Raw genomic sequence first — 22253 nt, forward strand, 5'->3', positions numbered from 1 at the left:
ACCAGGATTCCAGTCTCGGGAACCCAGCTTGATGACCTTGGGCAAGTCACTTCTCCAGTGATAGTGCCTGTATTTGTGTGTGTGTGGCAGGGATGGGAGGGGGGAGCATGATAACTGTCAAGGTTCTTTCTAGCTGCAGCTTACAGAATTCTAAGTCAATTTAAAATTCCACTTTCACCTTTTAAGTTTCTTTCTAGATTACTCCTAATGTGCTCAGTCACAAGTAATTTTACAGAGTCAACAATATATTTATTCCACAAGTTGCTTTTCATAAATTTTCCCAAGTAGAAAGTGCTTCTAAGAACCAGCAGCAGTTCGGTCCTTGGGGAGGATTGCTGCCAGGGGCGGCTGCCAGCTTGAGAAATCTGGGTGACTCTCTTGGGACTGGATCCTCTGTGATCCCTAAATCCCACAGCCCTGGGGTGGGGCTCACGGCATACACAGATGCCATCAATACACAGTGCCCAATAAGAGCCCCCAAAACAGTACTGCTAGGTCCTCATGTCCATCTTTGCCCCCCACACCCCAGATTCCTACCTTCACCTCGGCCAAGACACCCTGAATTGCTAAGGGGAGCTCTGCTCTGAAAAGTCCAGTAGGACAGTGGGTATCCTCAATCCTCTGGCTACTGCACTTTAGGGCAGAGGGACTGCACAGACGTGTCCAGGAGGCACTGTCCCCTCCGAGGCTGCAGGTGAAGCCGCTCACAATTGCTGCTGCACGTAACCCCAAAGCCCACGCTCAGTGAGTCACCAGCCCAAGGCCCTCGGACTCCAGCCTGCTGACGGAGCAGTGGGCCTTCACCCTGTGCCTTCGGGTCAACTTCGAGTCACACTGCTCAGTGACAGCAGCATTTATTTAGGGCCAGCTGCCTGGCGTTCATCCGACCTGCCCATCTAAACGTAAGCTTGAGAGCCCAGGCCTTCTCCTTGCCAACCTCCCTGCAGCACTGGGCCAGCACTGGCACTCCAGTGAGGAGGTCCAGCTGGGTCTCAGCCCCACTGACCAACCCCCCCCCCGCCCCCCCGCCTCTCTGTACTCCCCACCCTGCCCCCCCCCCCCCAGGACCCTCATGGAGAAAGGAAAAGACACTTGGCTTTCCTCCCTGGTATCAGCTTACGGTAGAGCCCGAGTGCCCTCTTACCCTCACCTCCTGCTTCCCACCTCTGTCTACTGACAGAAATAAAGTTTCACGGGTGACAACTTACAGTGACTACTACGTCCCAGCGTCAAAGGGACGGGATTGAACGCAGCTTCTGTGGAGCAGCGCTTGGGACTGGTTTCCTCCAGGGACACATCACTGCCCGGGGAGGTTCACTCTCCGGGGGCAGAAAGGGGGCACGCAGTTCCCAGCTGTGGTTCTCACACTGTCCCATCCAACTCCCTTCCAGGCGAGCACACGAAAATGCACACGAGGGTAATTTTAAAGGGATGACACTAAATCTGAGACATGCCTACATACAAGCAGGAAAAAAAAAAGAAATTTTGCTCTATTAACTATAACTGGAAAGAAATTACCTGAGATTCCTCATCACTGATCATAAAATATTAACACTGAAAATCAGTATTTTCAAGCTCCAACCCTCCAACTCCCTGCCTATCACTCCCAGGCTGTAGCTAGCAGAGAGAGGCATTTCGCTCCATTCAAGCTCAGCTTGTCCCATGAACCCCTGAACATATCAGGGCGCTAAGACAGGCTGCCAAATCCCTCTCAGAAATGGTCTCCAACCACATCCAAAATCAGAGTCAATAGAAAAGTAATCGGTATAAGCCACCTGCCACCTCCCAGAAACGCCCACCAAACAAGACTCCTCTCTGACAGCGTCCCAGGCGTTTAAACACTGCCGCCCGCCGCACTTAGTGCTTTATACTCCCTGGAGCTAAATTATCATAATTATTACTATTCTGTGATAGCGAGGGAAGCTGAGTGGTGCTCTAAAAGCATTTGTAGCTCAAAAATCTATGGGGCAACAGGCAATTTGAAAGCATTTAGCTGGATACTGAGATCAGCGCAAAAGCCTATTTGTCACCGAGACCGGAGGTGACAACGTGACATTTCACAAGTTCCAGAGCAGCAGGAGAAAACACTGCCCCTCTATTATTCGTAGCAATGTTGGACTTCCCGTTCCCTGTAGGAACTATGAATCACTCTAATTATTCAGCGGGTAGAAGACCAAACCAACTCGGTCCACAATCAGATCTGTGCCTGGACTACTGGTGACGAGAACGTGCCTTGCTCCTGTGCCTGCTTTCTTCCCAGCACCACCGTTCTCCCCAACAATAACAATGTGCAGAATTCTTTATTGAATGGGGTTCCGGCTTCGACAGTGGGCACTGGCAAAACACACCGCATTTCCTGCTATCTCCCCTTCGCAACATGCCAACGCCTCCTCTCTCCACTTCAAAACAAAATCAAGAACTGAATATTCTTCCACAAAATCAAGGACCGAAAACTATCCTCCAAACCACCATGTTCTGTCTGCTTTGAAACAGTGTCTGCTGCAGTGGTTAAGTGTCTCCAGAAATTGAAGGACAGGGAACCTCAGAACACCTCTGGGGGAGCAGAGTGAGTGGCTATGTATCAGAGGCTCAAATCCTGGTTCTGCTGCTGCCTAGCTGTGTGACCTTCTCAGAGTTACTAAACCTCTCTAGCTACAGTTTGATGTAAAATAGAAATAATAGAAACTTCCCTCCTTCCACAGTTATAAGGATTGAATGTGCGACTGATATATGTCAGGTACTGTGATATGATTCTCATCATAACAGTTCAATGTCAATAATGCTAATTAATAACAGTAACTCTCCTAGGACTGACAAGCCGGACTGATAGCAGTCTGTCAAAGGCCGGGGAAGAAAATGAACATTAAATGTGCATCTCACCATGCCCAGTAAGATGCTTATCTCTGCCAAGTACCCCCACCCCCGCCTTCTCTACCAGCTCTTTCTTGAAACTACATCGGGTAACAGATTACAGTGGTTGACACTGAGCAGTCACCAAGGGAACGAACTGGTTAAGTTCCCAGGTTTAAAAACAGGTAAGCAGGGATGTGAAATTCAAGAGCTTTAAGTGTCCCAGCTGAAACGTGAAAGGTGAGTAAAGTCTATGCATAAAAACCTTCTGATCCCTGCAAGTCATTCGCACTTCTCCACCTCTTTCTCAAAGCGCCCTGCTTACACACGCACCCACTTAGAAAACACTCCCTGAGCTCCAGATGACTTAGGTTAAGGCTTTTACATACATCTGAAGTTCCATTTTTTTAATAAAGGATTCTCCTAATATCTGATAGGCAGGTATTTAAATTTCTAAGTAGGCAAATGATAAAATTTAAAGTATTAACTTAATTAATTGGGGGGATGTTTTCCAATTTATAGAGACCCACTGTTCAGTTATTTTCTGATAAGCCTTGAGACGTCTCCCTAAGACCAGCCCCTGTTGCCAGATCCAAGATCCTAGAAAAGCAGAAATATCAATGAAGAGTGAGTCTCAAGTCATTCTTTTCTTCATGTCCCCTTAAAAGCTTCAACATGAACCCCCATATCCCAGGCAAAAAGACTCATCAAACCGGACAGACTCCCTATCAGCTGTCTTTATTCTTTATGTGCAGCTTTCCTCAACTGGAAAAGGTAAGAATAGCACAAAGATGCTGCTACAGGCCAAGATCAGAGAGTTCATAAGAATGCTTGTTCCTTAAGTGAGACTGGTGCTACAGTCCAAAATACTGAAAGAATTTGCAACAGGACCATCATCAGCACCAGCAGGTATCTTTGAGGGGCCACTGAAAACAATGTGTCAGAAACCTACGTAGGTTTACATAAGGGAAATACTGAAGGGAGAGCCTGGTCCATGGTCTGTGATTTTCATCATTTGCCTTTTTAGAAATTTAGATACTTGCCTATCAGGTATGAGAGAGGAGATTCCTTTAATGAAACTTCAGAGCAAGATGACTTCTGAGGTCCTGTCCAGGTCTCACATTCAGTGACTGAAAAGCACCGTCCTTCCTTCATACCCCAGCAGGCCTGCCCCACTCCTCACAGAGGGGTCCCCTAGGCCAGGAGGCCGGGAGCTGCAGGGAGCAGTGCAAGGACCACCCACCTGCTGCAATCACAGCCCGAGGTGAACACGGAACCAGGACACAGAACAATGGACAGAGTGCTCAGCTTCAGGAAATCCCGATACCACCGCATTTCAGCACACTTCCCAAGTCTCACATACTTTTTAAGTAATTCCTTCCTTTTTCTATGTTCTACTCCCTGCAGCCACACAAAAGAATCTGTTTGGGGGGTGACGACCCTTCCCTCTGACACGGCCGGGGAACCACGGTTCAGGAGTGTTTGATTGGCAGCAGGGAGGAGAGCGGCATCCCTTGGGCACTGCTCAGAAAGGCTGATGGGCAGACAGGGAAACGAGAGAGAGGTGGAAAGAGAGGCAAGACAGACTCAAACTTCAAGCACCGGGGACCTCAGAAACATGGCCCAGCTGGCAGAGGCGGGTACAAACAACTGCAGAAAATGCCTGCCAAGGAATGGCCAGCGACTCCCTTTGCTCCTCAGAGCCAGGAGCCACAAGAAGGTGCCTGAAGAACACGGAACTCCCCCCACCCCTCCCCAGCACGGCCTGCTGTGTCATACTCCAGCTTCAGAAACCGGAAAGGTTTCTAAGACATTGGGAACAGACTGGTGTCTCACCATCGGGAGTGGGTAAACACATACCACATACCCATATGAGAGTATGCCACAGGGCTGTCATTCTTACCTCCGGTCCTGATCACAATCACCTGGGGAATGTGGTCAAAATGCAAAGGCCCAGGTCCTGGCCTGACCCAAGAAGCCTGGTTCCTGTGTCAGCAGCTCCCCCAGTGATTCTGAAGACATCAGGGTTTGAGAACCTCTGCCACATAGCCATAAAGAAGAAATCCTTTCAATAACGAAAGGGAACTATGTTCTCTTGTTCTAAGGAGAAGAAGCAGTGTGATATACCACATTAGAAGAATGACAGGCAAAAATCATCGCAGTAGATTCAGAAAAGCATTTGACAAAATGCAACAATATTTCATGATAAAAATTCTAAAACTGGGAATATAGGGAACATACCTCAACATAATATAGGCCATATATAAAATGCCTACGGCTAACGTCATACTCAATGGGAAGAAGCTGGAGGCTTTCCCCCGTAAGATCAGGAACAAGATGAGGGTATCTGCACTCACCACTCCTGTTCAACATAGCACTGGAAATCCTAGCCAGAGCAATCAGACAAGAAAAAGAAAAGGCATCCAAATTGGAAAGATAGGAGTCCGACTGCTGATGGTATGATCTTACATACCGAAAATCCTGAAGATTCCACTAAAAAACTGTTAGAACTAATCAACAATTTCAGTAAAGTTGCAGGATACAAAATCAACACAGAGAAATCAGTTTTGTTTACATACACTAACAATGAAATTATGTGAACTTTTTCTTTTTTAAAAGATTTTACTTATTTGTAGAGAAAGAGGATTAGAGAGAGAGAGACATCAATGTGAGAGAGAAACATTGACCAGTTGCCTCTCACATGCACCCCGACCAGGGATCAAACCCACAACCCAGGCATGTGCCCTGGGAATCAAATCAGCAACCTTTCACTTTGCAGGATGATGCCGAACCAACTGAGCCACACCAGCCAGGGCAAAAGAGAATTTTTTTTAAACCCCATTTGCAATAGCATAACAAAGCAATACAACACATAGGAAACAAATGTAACCAAGGTGGTGGAAGTTCTGCACACTGAAAACCATGGGACACTGATGAAAGAGATTAAAAGTGACAAATGAAAAGATATCCTGTATCCTAGGATTGGAAGAATTATAATTGTTAAAGTGTCCATACTAGTACCCAAAGCAATCTACAGATTCAGTGCAACCCATCAAAATCCCAATGGCATTTTTCACAGAAATAGAAAAAACAATCCTAAAATTCATATGAAACCACAAAAGACTCCAAACAGCCAAAGGAATCTTGGGGGGGGGGGGGGGGCGGGAAGAACAAAGCTGGGGGCATCACACACTTATTTCTAATGATATTATGAAGCTACAGTAATCAAAACAGTAGGGCACTGGTGTGAACCAAACACACAGACCAACAACACAGGATTGAGGGCCCAGAAATAAACCCTTGCATATATGGTCAACTAATATTTAACACAGGAGGCAAGAACACTCTATGAGGAAAGGATGGTCTGTTTGATAAATTGTTAGGATAACCATATAAACAATGAAATTGGACCATCTTATGTCGCTCACAAAAATCAACTTAGTGCATTAAAGACTAACCACAGACCTGGAACTATAGAACTATAACACTCCTAGAGGAAAACGTAGGAGGACATTTCCTTGACATTGGTCTTGGCAATGATTTCTTTTAAATTATAAATTGAAGTTTATTTTTGTCATATATAAGACAATGTAGTAAGTTATTATTTCATTACATAGCACATTCTAGATACAAAGAATACGTGCACTGAAGACGATTTGGAGAGTAATAAAACAACCTGCCGTGCAGCTGCTACCCGCGAACATTACTAGTCACTCTCGAAATAGCCACTGTTTTAATTAGTCTTCGTCCTTTCTTATACTTGTATCACACATGTATATAACCATCAAGTGTGTTTAGTTTTGCTTGTTTTTAACCTTTTGTACTAGTAGAATCATCCTAGTTATAGTCTTATAACCTTTGTGCAGCTATCACTTACTCTTGCATTTCTGTCCATTGTCATATGTCATTATGTGAACACACTGCAATGTGTTCTTTCTATAAATGACAGACATGTGTCACCCTTTCCAGGATTTTTTTTGTTGTTACAGACAATACTGCTTTGAATATTCTTTTAGTTTTTATTTGTTTGTTATTTTAATAGCTTGCTTTTTATTGTATTTTTCCCATTACCATTTGTCCCCCTTGTACCCTCTCCCACCTCCACGCACCCCACCCCCTGCAATCACCACACTGTTGTCCATGTCCATGAGTCCTGGCAATCGATAGTTTTTCAGTAAGATGCCAAAAGCACAAGCAACAAAAGCAAAAATAAATACATGGGACTACAAGCTAAAGAGCTTCTGACAGCACAAAAAACAACAAAATAAAAAGACAACCTACAGAATGGAATATTTACAAATCATCTATCAGATAAGGGGTTAATATCTGAAATATATATGGAACTCATACAACTCAATAGCACAAACAATTCAATTTTTAAATGCACAGAGGACCCAAATAGAAATTTTTCAAAAAATAACATACAAATGGCCAACAGGTACATGACAAGGCACTCAGCATCACTAATCGTCAGAAATGCAAATCAAAACCACCATGAGCTATCACTTCACACCTGTCAGAATGGCCGTCATCAAAAAGACAAGAAGTAAGTGTTAGCGAAGATGTGGGGAAAAGGACCCTTGGGCACCACTAGGGGCAAGTACACTGCAGCCACTGTGAAAACCAGCGGGAGGGTTCCTCAGGAAACTAAATAATAAACCACCACACAACCCCACAATCCCACTTCTGGGTGCACGTCCAAAGGGAACGAAATCAGGATCTCAACGAGATAGATGCCTGTGTTCACTGCAGCACTGCCCGTAACAGCCAAGACACAGGGACAGCCTACGTGTCCACCAAGGGATGAGTGGACAAAGGTGCAGTGTACACACACACACACACACGGAAATATTATTCATCCACAAGAGAGAAATCCCTCCATTCGCAACAACATGGGTGGACCCTGACGGCATTACGCTAAGTGAAATAGGTCAGACAGAGAAAGACAGAAACTAAGCCACTTCCATGTAGAATCTGAAAAGGCCAAACCCATAGAAACAGAGTAGAGTGGGTGGCTGCCAGGGGCTGGGGTGGATGGCAAGATGTCAGTCAGAGGGTCTGAGCTTCCGGTTATGAGCAAATTCTGGGGCTCCAATGGACAGTATGGCGGCTGCTGTGCAGTTAACAATGCTCCTTATACTCATATACTTCGAAGTTGCTAAGCGAGTAGATCTTAAATGTTCTCGCCACAAACGGGAAGGGGTCATTATGGGAGGTGATTACCACTAACTCCACTGTGATAATCATGTCACAATATGTAAGTGTACCAAATCATCACTTTGTACACTTTAAACTGACAAAGTTATATGTCCATCATACCTCAATACTGGGGGACATATACAAAAAAAGAAAAAATTTAAAGGGCGGGAGAAGGGAGACAGACACATGCAAGTGTAGACATGTAAGTATCTAGGTACGTGATAGACACGTTTTCTCTATGTGTAATACACGTCTATATAAAATAGACACTACACGTAACATATATCTACTATATATTATCTATATATACAATCTCTAAGATAGCCGCAAGAAATGGGTGACACTGGTTGAAAGAAAATATGCCAAAGACATATTTTCTTTGAAAATATGATTGAGAGACAAAGGTGAAAGGGAAACAAATCACCACATTCCTTTTAACCGCTTCTGAATTTTGAACTAGGTCAATATATTACCTAATAAATTTCTGCCATTTAACTTTAAAAAAAACGATTTGGGCTGAAGAGAAAAGAACATCAGTAACAAGTGACTTGGGGGCAAATACAAGGAGCAGCCCCAAGCGGGGGAGTCCCAGGGTGTCCGGGCTCTCCTGCACACGGCACCATCAGCCTGGGCCCGCTGCCTCCTCCCCCATGCCTGGGCTGCTGCCTGGCCCCAGCCGCCAAGGTGGGACAGTCCAACCTCCTGCTAAGCAGGGGTGTCCAACCTTTTGGTGTCTCTAAGCCACACTGGAAGAAGAGTTGTCTTGGGCCACACACTAAATACATTGTGACGTAATCACAAAAAAAAATCTCATGTTTTAAGTAAACTTACAATTTTGTGTTGGGCCTCATTCACAGCCATCCTAGGCTGCATATAGCCCATGGGCCACATGTTGGACACCCCTGTAAGGGGAAGAGCACCCTGGAAGCTGCTTGAGAGGCCCCTCATGCAAGGGGGACCCCCAAAATTGAATTTATTAAAAAATTATGTATTTATTCTTTCATGTTTAAACTTCAGTCCCCTTCAAAGTACACTCTCCATTTGATGCAATACACCTATCAAGACCTTTTTCCCCCACTGTTCAAAAACAGTTTTTGAATTTGTCAATTTTGATGCCTTTTAGTGCTTCTGCCATTTTTTTGTTTCACCTCTTCCACATCAGCAAATGTTTCCCTTTGATGACATTTTCCATCTGGGCTGATATCACGGGCACAGGGGTCCTGCCATTCTTAGTCAAAAACTGAACACTCAGCGTGGTGTAGGCAGGTGCGCTCATAAATCACCCATCATGAAATGGGCAAACGTGTTGAAAGAGTCTCCAGAAAAATGTCACTGAGGCTGAACACAGCCTCTCACAACACCACCAGCTGGTATACCGACACAGATGGGTTCCTAGAACATCACGTAGCAGGGGAAGCCTATACTGCAAGGGGCCTACCCTCCAGAAGATAATTCTGGGTTTCTTGGGGTTCCCCCTGGTATGTCCTCATCCTGAATTTTGTCCCCAAAGTCACCTAAAAACTCTCTGCAAGAAAAGACTGCTCCTCACCCACATTATCATCTCCCTTGATGTCTCGGGTCAGTTTACACCTCTGACAGCCAAAGGCTCCGAGATCGCTCTTTTGGAGATAACACAATCACTGACAGACCTGGAGCTTTGGAATTAAGCTCCTAGCAGCTGTTATAAAGGCTGCTTTAAATTCCTCTGAATATAAAGTATACTTTCCTCTAAGATGACAACACCTCCCCTTTTTCTCTTTAAATTCACATGCCAACCTGCAGAGAACAGTCTTTTTTCCTCATGACCGAGTTTCCAGCAAAAGTCTGCCCTTGTATGTCTGCATTATGCTTCAGAGTTGGGAAACAGTCTCCTAATTCTCCGGTCCCTCCCCTCAGTGGAAAGCTCAGAATGGCCACATTTCTTTCCAGTTTCTCTCCGCTGTTCAGGGAAGCCTGCTGGGATTTTAAGGCATGCTACTTAATAGGTAGGCCCCGAGGACAACCCACAAAATACAGGAGACACTCAAAGATACCAACTGCGTAATGACGAAAAAAGAATGGATAATCCAACAAATCGAGACTTGACCACACTTGTCTTTGCCAGAGTCAAAACCCCCTTTAAAGTTCCCTTCGCTCCCACTGGTATATGCATACACACCCTTCTCTGGACAGACCCAGTAGGGTGACGGAGTCCAGGCTACCACAAAGCTACCTCCCGGTGTTTGACAGGGCTGAAAACTCAATTTGGATCGACTACTCCCACCAAGTAGATAGACCGTATATGTATCTGAATTGCTGCGTTGGATAATTTTCCGTGTATTCCTTCAACACAGTGGGCGTGTTAAAAAGAACTGAGATTCCCTGCACATAAGCAGTCCCACTCTTGTAAAAGCAGACCTTCAAATGTCTAGGTCCTGTCCGACTATGAGGAACCACGGAGAGATCGTTTGGATTCCTGGTCCACAGACTCAGGAGAAGATCCCGCACGGTGCTAAGACACGTCCATGTGTTTATAAGTGGTCTCACGGTTTCACAGTACACTGGAGTTTACAAAGCGCTTCTCACGTCATCTCTTTCACTCATACAGAAACCCCATGAGATGGACAATGTTCAGCACCGCCCAGTTTGACAGGTGAGGAGCAAGAGGTGAAGGGACTTGTCCAGGGTCACACAGCTTGAAGGCAGTAGACCCTCGAAGCTCACACTGGAAACTGCACATTCCACGGCCCCACCACACAGCCTCTCGGGGACAGAGCTCCAGAGCCGTGACCTGACAAGATCGGCCACGCCAGGGGCTTCACAGAGGACAAAACCAACAACTCAGGGGGCGTTCCCAAGGTCGCACAGCACGTCTGTGGAGAAGCCTTCCTGCGTTCTCATTTAACTTGAGTGACCATTTCAACCGGAATACCCCCATTTAGGAGCTAAGTTTCCCACCCACATTCCTATCTACCTGCTTCAGACTCCAAAAGGACTACATCAACTGGCTTATATTTGTGGGGGGGAAGGGTGTATCTTTGCAAATTAGTAAAAATGAACCGAATGAGGCTGTGAATGGAACATTACCAAGTGAGACACAGACGTCAGCTGACAACCAGAGAGCACCCGCACTGGCAGCCCCCCTACACAGAAGGCCCTTACCCGTTCTTCCCAACCTATTCAAACCTAAGTTGCACTCCAAAGCTGAGCTCAAACCTGACTTTCAACAGGTCCATTAGTGTGCACGTGTGTGCAAGAATGTGTGTGGTACAGTTTGGAGTGCAACCAGAGTAGGCAGAGCACAGGACGGAAAGAACACAGGCCTTCGAGTCTCAGACATCTGGGTTCAAATCCCCACCCTGCCACTTAGCTGCTCTTCGGGAAAGTAATATACTCTTATCTTGGTTCTCTTAAATGTAAACAAGGAGACGACCTCTTACCTTGCAAGATTATAGCAATGATCAAAGGAGATAATGGTTTAAGGCCCTAGCACAGTGCCTGGCACGTAGGGGGCACTCAGGAAACTACGACTAGCTTCATGAAGAATCCCCTAACTACCCCACTCTGCTGTGATCCCTCCATCTTCAAATGCCAAACCTGGTGCAGGCACTTGTGTATTATAGCAACTGGTGCCGACCGTCCATCTGCCCAAACAGACAAACAAGACCTTGGGGTGGGGAGCTGAGAGGAAGGCTAATTCTTGGCTTTCTATCCCTCACAGCCTCTTGTAAAATGCTGTTTATTACCACAGAGCTCCGACATGTTGGGATGAGCTAATTCGGGGAAAAGGAGCTTCAACTATTGGAAGAACAGTGGCCCCAGGGCAGTTATTTAACAATCAAAGGGGTTTGCAGGTGTGCTTGCCCCGTGCACCCCTGATTCCTGCAGGGCGTTCTTAGTCCTATCTACCAAAAGCAAAAATCCATACTCCACTCCCGTTTTCAAGAACAGTTGCTCCCAGCCTGCCGTGTGCCTACACTGTGCAAGGCCCCGGAGACCCAAAGGTGACTTGGGCACAGAACCCATGCCCAGAGAGGCCCTGGCCTAGCAGAACAGCAGCCTCTACAAACCACCCAAATGCAAGGGACCAGAAATAAGGCCCTGTTCTGCCAAGCTCCACCTGGGCCTCAGTGGTCTCAGCTGGAAACGAGGAAATTAGACAGATTATCTCCAAGGTCTACTGCAGCTGTCAATTAGTCTATTAATAAATTGCCTCTAGAGACATGTGTTAAAAATATACATGTATTAAATATATTTCTAAACATCATTTAGTAACACGTATGTGTTAAAAGGAATGTTCTCCATAGTGAAGCTGAATGGCTGTCACTTCAATCCCCAGAACAAAGAAATGTCAGTATTCAGCATTCCTTTCTGCAATCTTTCCTACCCAGGAAACAAATTATTTATGGTGAAAAGTTTTGAAAGAAAGGGAACATAGGGAGTATGCCCAGTGGGGGGCAGGGAGGCAGCAGATGGGCGTCAGGCTGGAGCAGGAACCAGAACTGGAGTAACAAGTGGGCAGTGAGGAGAAGGCGGGATCCAGAGGCGGTGCAGGAATTGGAGGGGGGGGTCAGTTTCTCTGGTTCCACTCAGGAGAGGCATAAAAGGCCAGCCCCCCCCCCCCCCCAGTAGACCCTATGAAGGAATCTCCTGGCTAACCACACTGACATACTGGTGTGCTTTTTTTCACGACTCCTAAGTCATCAAGAAAATTAAGTAAAATTATGCCCAGTAGCTTCAATTTGATTTATCCTCCACAGGCCAAGTTCATGAAGCACTCTGGTGCCTAAGTAGTTAAACCCTTAGCTACCCACAGAAATGGAGAACCTGTTACCTTGGTTCCCCAGTGGTTCCCAGGAACAGTCTTCCTGTATTTGTTTTAATTTGTTTATTTACTGAGTACCAGAGAGCTCAGGGGAGCAATGCTCAAAGGCCTGGATGTCAATTCTGAGGAGTAAGGTCCAGGGTGTCATGGGCAGGGGGCCCTGGGCTGGATGGATCCACGATTCTGTCCTCCTCAGCAAGTACCTCTTCATTCCATGTTCCCAAGACCCTGTCCCTCAACCAGTAAACAAGCTAAGTTAGCCCACGCTAATAAGTCCTTGGGCTACCTTCCCCAAATAATTTACCTGTAACATTGAAACATTTAGCTCCTTTGAGGAATTCTCAGCAGCCCTTTGGGCAGCACTGGGCACAGGAAACACGGTCCTTTGGAAAGTCCGTTCTCAGAACCCCCGTGTCCCTGTCTGTCCTTCGAGTCCTTTCAGAGGCAGCACCCGTGGTAGAGTGGTGCGCATCGCACTGGGACCCACAGAGTGGCGGCCAGGCCCCTCCCACTCGGCGCGGTGGGTCAGGGTGACCCAACCACACTAGACAGGGATGCTCATCTGGGGTCAAAAACCCCCTTCGTCTGGGCCCTAGCAGGTCACAGGCTCTTCCCCAAGGCTCCCCAAAGGTGACCCGTGAGTATCAAACTGTACAATCTCCAACTCTACTTTTGTTCCAACAACTAAGAAACTCTAAGTAAACCCTCAAGCAAAAGTCCTGGCCTTGGACATCCTGGGATTCCTAGAAGTGGCTTTCTTGTGGTTAATCTAGGTGCAATCAAGTCACAAGCTGCCAGTGGAAACGGTGCAGGTGAGGAAAGGATGTGAAGGAAGCTCCTTCAAGAAAAGTGGTGCCAGCATTTCCCGAATCCACACTGCTGGCAAGTCACCCCACAGGCACCACCAGTAACGAGCGCCCTGGATTTCCCTGAGCATCCACGCTCACCCCATCGTGCACGGCCCTCACTGGTTCCTGAGGAGAAGGCCCAAGGCAGGCGGCAGGGGACCCCAGCACACTGCTGCCTCTCACCCCACACCTGCAACGCGACCCAGCCTCTCCATAGCTCCTTAAAAGGCTTAGGTTTAAAAATCGACATAAATTATACAAGTTTAATAGAAAGCAATCTAACAAATTTATGAAACACACACCATAGTGGATGGGAGTGAATTCTTTGGCTTCTCATCGGGAAAGCATAACTTACAAAGTTCCATTTTTTAAAGCTGTTAACCACCCAAGGGAGGAAAAAAAAAAAAAAAAAAAGGCTTAAAATACTAATCAGCTGAACTATTAAGAAAGCAGCATCAACACAGATTATTGGATGTATAATTTTACCCCTTTTATTTGCTATATGACATTGAGGTCACTGTTTAAAATTCACTATATTTGGAGAGATCCAGAAGTTCCTGTTTAGTTCTAGATATAACATGTGGAGAGACTATGCTGCTTGCTCTTGGCTGTCTTTACTGCTTACCATTTCTGGAAAATGAGTAACTATTTTGCTAGCTATTTGCAAAATGCACAAGGAAAGCAACATGTTTTCTTATTTTTAAAGCTAAAAAGTAGCAACTCTTCCCAAACACAGGCACCTGGGGAACAGAGGAGGAAACGGGAGTTATGCCCAGGATGAGCAGGGAGAAGTCTCAGGTTACTCGGGTGGGTTGCTGGGTATAGGGAGAGGGCCTGTTTCCCACAGGGGGCTGGTGGTTCCCCAGTCGGAAGGCCCAGAGCAGTGTATCTATTTTCACACCGACTACAGGATGGAACTCCTCCACACCCACAGAAAACCACTCTTAGTCCATCCTTTTTGTATTTACAATCAAAGCAGCGGACACTCTCCAGCAGAATAAAAGCCAATTCTTTCCATTCAGTGGAGAAGTAAAAAAATAGGATCTAATGACCTGAAGAATCACGAAGCAGAGGGTGTGGAGCAGTTAGAGCACAGTCCACACGATGACCCTCACTTCTCAAACCAACCGCAAGTGCCGAAGTCCTCGGGTTCAATAATTCACTAGGAGGACTTACTGCAAGCTGTTACCCTCGCTGTTACGGTTTATTACACAGAAAGGATACAGGTACAATCAGCAAAGGAAGAGACGTGTGAGCAGAGTTCAGAGATGGACCAACTGCGTCGCATTCCTGGCATCAACCTCTGATAACTTACACACACAGAACGCTGTCAGCCAGAGAGCTTCACCAGGCCTCAGTGGTTGCTGTTTTTATTGGGCTCCCTATGCAGGCCGGACTGACTGCTGTGAAATAAGGATTCTATCAACACTGGTTTCTGCCACCAGTTCCTAATATTCGGTCTTTGACCCTGATTCCTGACACAGAGCCGCTACATCTCTCGGATTTCCTGGGTGACAGGAACATCTTTATTCTAGTGAGGTAACTCTCGGTGGGCTCCTGGACGGGTGGGGGCTGGTGAACAGAAAGACCATGCCATGACTAGGAGCTTGGAACATTCAGCCCCATTCCCCACTCTCTGGAGAAAGGAGAGGGACTGGAAACTGAGTCATGCATACATGACAACTCGGGGACCCTTCCAGATCTGTGTCTCTTCATCCGGCTGTTCATTGGTATCCTTTACACTAAACCAGTAAACACTGTTCTTTCCCGGAGTTCTGGGAGTCCTCCTTGCAAATTATCAAAGCCAAGGGGAGGGGCCACAGGAACTCCAGTTTATAGCCAGTTGGTCAGAAGTGCAGGTCAAATCTACCCTTGCCCTTGTGACTGGTATATGGTGGGGGCAGTCTTGTGAGACTGAGCCCTAACCTGTGGGATCGGGTGCTCTGTCTGCTGCTGTCTCCAGGTCCTGTCAGAACTGGTCAGTGGGGGGCAGGGGGAGGAGTGGGCGGGGAGGGAAGACACCTACACCTTGGGTTTCAGAAGTGCGAAGGTGGGGGTGGTGAGACAAAGTAAAGGAAAACTGTTTCCCAGACCACCACCTACAGGGCTGACTTGAGTCTCTGGCCCCTCTGGGCATGGCCCGAAATCCCCATCCCAAGCCACATTGTTAATCTTTCTGGAATGGCCACTCCCCACCCTGAGGTGTGGCCATCCCTACCCAAAATCAGGGTGTTGGTGTTTCTGGAAGGGCCAGTGCCTACCCTAAATCACACTGTTAACTCACAACAAAGGCCAGAACTTTTGTGGACGGGGTTGAACTTTTATAATATGCAGGAGGTAATGACTGTGCCAGGCATAAAGTCAGATACAGTAGCAACCTGTTAACACTGAGCCAATAATCAGGTCAGCCTCCCAGAGCTGAAGCCAGCCCACCCACCTCTTCTTGCCTACCACACGTCTCTTTAAAAGAGGGTCAAGAGCAAGGCAGTGACAATGAGTTGGAAGCTAAAGAAAAAAGGTAAAGAAGTCCACAGACCATTTCCACTTAAAAGGACATAGTTTCTGCTTGGGAAATCGGCTTTGCTTCCAGGACCACTGGGACTGAGTCTGCTCTGATGGCAGCAATTCTCCGGCTGCCTTTTTGGAAGCTACCCCAGAAGGCTGCTCATCTAGTGCGTCCACCGGGGCACATTGAGTCCTGCTGTGGTCACAGAGCGCCCCAAATGTCATGTTCTCACCTATCAGTGGCACCTAATCAACGAAACAAACCAGTGAGCAAAATAGAACCAGAGACACTGAAATTAAGAACAAACCGAAAGTGACCAAAGGGGTGGGGGGAGGGGAATAATGGGGGAAAGAAGGGAAAGGGTCGCCAAAGAACATGTATAAAGGACCCCTGGGCAAAGCCAAAGGGGGTATGATTGAGGCTGGGAGGTGGGGGTGGGTGGGGCGGGAAAATGGAGACAACTGTATTCAAACGTTAATAAAAAAATGATTAAAAAAAGAAAGCACCCCAAATCTCACTGGCAACACGATGAACATTTGCCTCTTGCTTCTGGCTTCTGCCGTGTTCATCGCGGCTGGGCTGGGGATTCTACTCTGCAGCCGCCTCACTCCAGAACTCAGGGTGATGGAGCTGCCCCTACCAGGACCAGTGCTTGTGACCGTCGCTGGAGGCAAAACGTGCTGTCTGAGGTGGCACAGCAACTTCCACTCATTTTCTTGGTCAAACCCAGCCCTCTGGTCCTGCCGAAGTTCACCCAGGTGAGACGTGTTCTCCCAGGGGGTCAGAGGAGGAGGAGCAGCCAAACCCCTGCCACACCCATTTCCCAACCAAAGGTGCAACCTCCCGGTCCAGGTCCCTGACAGCAGCTAAAGAGGTTCTGATCAGGAATTTGGGGCTTGTGCTTGGTCCCTAGATACAGCGAATGCTTTCTCCTGAGGTCAGAGTCAGGTGGCCTGGTTGCAGAACTAAGCGTTTCGGGTTCACCACCCACCTTGCTTTGCAGTGCCAGTGCCCAAAGTCCCTGTCACAGGAGGTCAGTAGCCCCTCAGCCCCGAAAGCACTCCGACAGGAGACCACACGGGCCAGAGCTGTACCCAGAGCTTCCGGGAAACCTGACCCAACAGTCAGCAACAGGTAGGCTCAGCTTCACCTTAATCTGCAAACCCGAGCGCGCAGATTCACCAGGTGAGATCAAAACACACCATTCTAGTTGTAAGAAATGACAGTGAAGAAAAGTGCCAGGAAGCATATGACAGGAAAGTGACTTTTCAAGGAAAAGATGGATTCCAGAAACTCCTGATAAATTACCAACTCAGTTCAGTATGAGGAAACCAAAACCTTAGCACTTCCTCACACACACTCTGTCCGGCCAAGGGGCATTCGGTACTTACATTATTAAGTTATTTTAACCTAAATGAACCATTTAACACTTTAAGTTGATCTTGCTTGTTCTAATCCATCAAGGTAACAGTGTCCAGCCCTGAGCTGCACAGATTACAAACCACACATGAAGAAGGTCATTGTCAAACCAGGAGGGAGGGCAGTGAAGGGCCTAGACATGTTTATTGAGCTTGGGGGACCTTGGGAAGGTGGCCACCATCTCTCTGAAACACCTGACGAGCTGTCAGGCGGAATACAGGGCACAGGCGGAATACTCGCGCACTCCGAGGGCCACGCAGAGTCAATGGGTGGGAGCCCTCTGTGGAGAGCTGCACCAGCTTCTACCAGGGTGAGCACCCCAGGTTCAGAGGCACAGCCTTCTGCCATGGGAGGTGTCGAGTAATGCCTGGCTGACAGCAGCCCCGGAGCGGCTGACCTTCGTGGAACCTCGGATTCCAGCTGACTTTAATCACATCAATATTTGTCTGCATACATGAAGGCTGGGAATAAGGAAGGATGAAAAAGTTCTGTAACAGTAGCACCAGATCCAGAAAACCTCTGCCAGTCTTCTGTTAGCACAGCCAGAGAAACCCTTTTCTGATCGGAACCGGGAAAAGGCCGCGGGCGAAGTCAGAACTTAGTGTGCTACCCAGAGTCTGTGCCCAGGCCTGCCCGGCTCTTCCCCACGTGCCCGCCTTCTCCCCCAGCATCACACACGGGGGTCTTGATCAGGGCTGAGTGCACATGGCAGGCATGCACTCGGCAACCCCGCAGCCAAACAGCACTGTCACCCTCTCACATCCGGGGGCTCTGGTTTATCGTGAGGAAGCTGCCGAGAGGGACAGCCGTAGTGAGAACCCAGGCCTTTGTGACATGCACTTCCACTCTCCATCCGGAAACAGGACCTAAGTGGAAAGTAGAAGAGAAGCTTCTAGAAAATGCTCTCCATGAGCTATGTATGCAAAGGAGAGTAGCAAATGAACCTGGAAACAACCCCCACACGACCTTAGAGGAGGGAAAGTCATTCTTTGGTGACACAAAGTCCTGCTTGGGACAGAGGGAGGTGGCGGCATTCCAACAAGTGAAACTTCAAGGGAGCTACCAGAGTCTTCAGGAAGAAGTACAGGGACCACACGTTCTTAAGGCCCTTTGCCACAACCCAGACCGCATCTAACGGATGCACACAGCCCACCTAGCAACCCACACACGTCTCCAGGCCCCCAGAGGACAAAGACCTTCCCCCTGCCCACACCGGACAAGTGTAAGTTCCAGGCACAGTTTCAGGCAGGACCCTTCGTCCCTCTGCTTCAAATCCCTCGAGTGTCTGGGACACATCTGAGCTCAATTAAGACTTCTAACTGATCCATTCGTTTCTCTAAACACAGGGAACTCCGGGAGAGGCAGCAATTAAGCACCTCCTTTGGGGAGAAAGTTTCTGCCTGGAGTCTTCAGCGCTGGAGGGTTGCTGAGTGCCAGCTGCGCGCCCAGTCCTGGTCAAGAGCCTCGTGGGTGCAGGGAAGGGCGGAAGGTCCTGTGCGCACCACACGGGGAAGCTGGAGCTCCGCTGGTTGTAAGGACAAGGGTGATGACACAGCGACCTACTTTCAGGTGCCTTTAAAAGTTTTCAGAGCATCATCAGTCCCCTCGGGATCATCCCCAAAGTGAGGTGTTTAAATAAAAAATGCTGACGAGAAGAACTTGAAAAATGGATTTCATTCACCATAAAAAGTGTCTTTTTCCATTAGTTTAAAACAATGTACTTTACCAACAACAAAGTCTCTGAAGAGACGACCCGACCAGGTTTAGCCCGAATTGTAGAGGTTGGAATTCAACTGAGCAGTGCAGTCCCAGAAAACACTTCTGCAAACAAGGGGAAAATGTCATTTGAAGGACACTGAGGCCTATCAGGGAAAAAGAAAACAAAAAACGGATGGTTTCCCACTAGGACGGTGTTTTAGCAACTGAAAAGCCATTCTAAAGAAATCTGCAAACTTGTTACAACATTGGCCTCCACTGGGGCCTGTGACTTTGATGGAAGAAACCATTTACCAAAAACCGATACACTTCACAACACTGTCTGTGAGGTTCTCTCCATTTTCGGGGGTGGGGGGGAATCCAAAAACTTTTTTGTTAAATTAAAGGAACAGACATTTCAAATTCAAAAATTACTACGCCACATCACTAGAAGGTAGAACAGGTGTCATAAGATAATTCAGTTTAATTAAGATTAAGGGCAAATTATACATCACGTAGTCTTGGTTCAGCACTTTCACAGTCTACTGTCACTCAGCCGAACTTGCAGCAGGGACATGAGTGAGGTGACATGACGTATTGGTGCCAGACACAATCCTGGACATCTGGGTCCAAGCCCCTCCTTTCAGAGATGGGGAAAATGAAGCCCAGAGAGGTGATGTCACCAGTGCAAGGCCACACAGCCAGTGAACACACGTGGGTCACATCACAAACGGCAGGTAGGAAGGAACCCTCTGCCCCACGACCACGTGTGTTCCGTGAAAAAGCACCAACACCGGTAAATCATCTAGCACTGGCTGTTCTGGGCAGACACGACTTAAATTCTAGGCTCTCAACAAGGGCCGTTAAATCTAAATTAACTTGGCCATAAGACTCAACCTGTATTTTTCCGGGATCCCTTTGTTTTTCTGTGTGAATCAGAGACTCTTAGAATTTAAGGGGATGTTAGAAAAGTCAAATCCATCTGGGTAAAAATAAAAGGCATACATATTTAGGCTTGTTCAGACACAGAAAACAGCAGGAAGAACACAGGGTGAAAATTTTGCTGCAGCTACTTCTGGAGAGGGTATGAGGAGGGAAGGGGTGGACTTTTTACTTCATTTAAGTCTGTTCTCCCCCCAACCCCCACAGCAGGAGCATGTTTTGCTCCCCTCCCTCACTCCCCCGCACAGCCCCCCTCCCTGTTCCCCGAGCATCACCACTGCACAGGGTTCCTCTGGGGCCACCGTCTTGTCCGGGCACCCTAGGAGGGGAGTGAGAGCTCACAGACACTTCCATTTCTGCCTCACCCTCATGAATCCCTAAATAATCCCTACTTCCAGCCGGGAATGCCCTCTTAGGCTCTAAAACTCTACGTCCCAAGGTTGATACTACCTGCTGGCCCAGGCCTCTCAACTCAACATGCCCCTAACAGGACTCACCCTCCTCCCCTCCCCTCCTTCCCCACACGGCATCACTCTTTCGACGTGTCTCAGTCAGAACCCTGGGAGTCATTCTCAGCCCTTCCCTTCACACCTTCCACGCCCAGGACTTGCCACACTCTTCCCGGAGCCTCTCTCAAACAAGCAGGTTTGTTTCTCCTCTAATCGCCACGACTGTCCTCTCCTGAGCCACCTGAATTATCACAGGACTGGCTGAATTATCACAGGACCTCTGGTACTGTGATGTGACCTGGGGTCCACCCGCCACACGGCACAGGGGCAGATGCAGGTCATTCATGCATTCAGTCTTTGCTGAGAAACTACTGTGTGTCAGGTGCTGTTCTAGGTGCTGGGGGCTGGCTGTCAACCAGACATGGTCCCCATGCTCACGCAGACTACAGTCTAGTGATGAAGCCGAAATGAAGGTTCACTCGCGGCGCCCCACTGCTTCAGGTAAAACCCAGACACGTCAGACAGCACACGAGGCCTTTCCTGCTCTCAGTCCCCACAGCCTCACCCGCTCCGCTGGTACCACTTGTTGCGCCCCGCCCTGTTCCCCTAGATGTTTTGGACCGTTGCCCGTTCCCTGAATGCACACACTGTACTCACTGTACTCTGCACTCAGAACACCCTTCCCTGTCCCGCCCACTTACCTCGTCCTCTAATCCTGTTTAAGTGTCCCTCCTCCCTCCTCCGGGAAGCCCTCGCTCACCCGATGCACCTTTCATCAGCATTCCCGTGCCGGCCTCTGTCACAGCACTTCACACAGCCCTGTATTTGTGGACTCCATTTCCCCCACAGGACCGGAAACGTCTTTGTAAAAAGGCTCTATTCTACCCCCCCCCCAGTCACTGGTCCGTAAACATGCAGTATTATTTATTAGCCCCCACTTACTCTCCCTACCTAGGCCAGCACTGTCCCAGACAAATACAACGCGAGCTTCACGTGCTTCTGTAACAGCCGGTGGTCATCAGGGGGATTTTACAATAGCTACCCTAGATTTCTGGAGCCTTCCCGATGGCCTTTGGCTAGCTGACCTTTCCAGGTTGCTAGTGACCGAACGGTCTGGGGTCAAATGATCATCTCTATTCCTATTACATAGGACTGTCACGGCAACTGGGTTGGGCACGAAGGGGATTGAGACCCAAACTCAGGAGGAACTAAGGCAGTGGAAGGACTCAGAACATGTGAAATGCCTTAGATAAAAATGTAGAACTTTTAAGTAATTTTGCCTATATTACAGATAATAAAAAAAACCTTTACATTTTAAAATAAAAAGAAAGATGATTAAGGAATCTGCCTCCTAAAGGGCTCCATAACTAGGGTGCCAAGTCCCAGGATCCTGTGAGGTGGGTAAGAGGCAGAAATGGTGACCAGCACTGACAGATATGAGAATCGGCAGAAGCCACGGCACGGAACCAAGGATGAAGACCAACAGCCCCACTGTCCCCACACCCCACTCCTCCGGGTGCTGTCCCACGTACGGCACACAC

At 47.8% G+C, this 22253-nt stretch overlaps 1 protein-coding gene and 1 long non-coding RNA gene across 2 annotated transcripts in view; one reads left to right on the forward strand and one right to left on the reverse strand.

Annotated features, from left to right (window-relative positions):
* The window catches only part of MYO5B (myosin VB), a 268136-nt gene that overhangs the window by 208943 nt on the left and 36940 nt on the right, over positions 1-22253 (reverse strand). The window lies entirely within an intron of this gene.
* LOC128779383 (uncharacterized) lies at positions 14196-20439 on the forward strand. The gene is made up of 3 exons (XR_008425291.1): positions 14196-15240; positions 17211-17341; positions 18973-20439. It is a non-coding gene; the product is annotated as an uncharacterized lncRNA (long non-coding RNA).

This window comes from Desmodus rotundus, chromosome 10, assembly GCF_022682495.2.
Source record: "Desmodus rotundus isolate HL8 chromosome 10, HLdesRot8A.1, whole genome shotgun sequence".
NCBI lineage: Eukaryota > Metazoa > Chordata > Mammalia > Chiroptera > Phyllostomidae > Desmodus > Desmodus rotundus.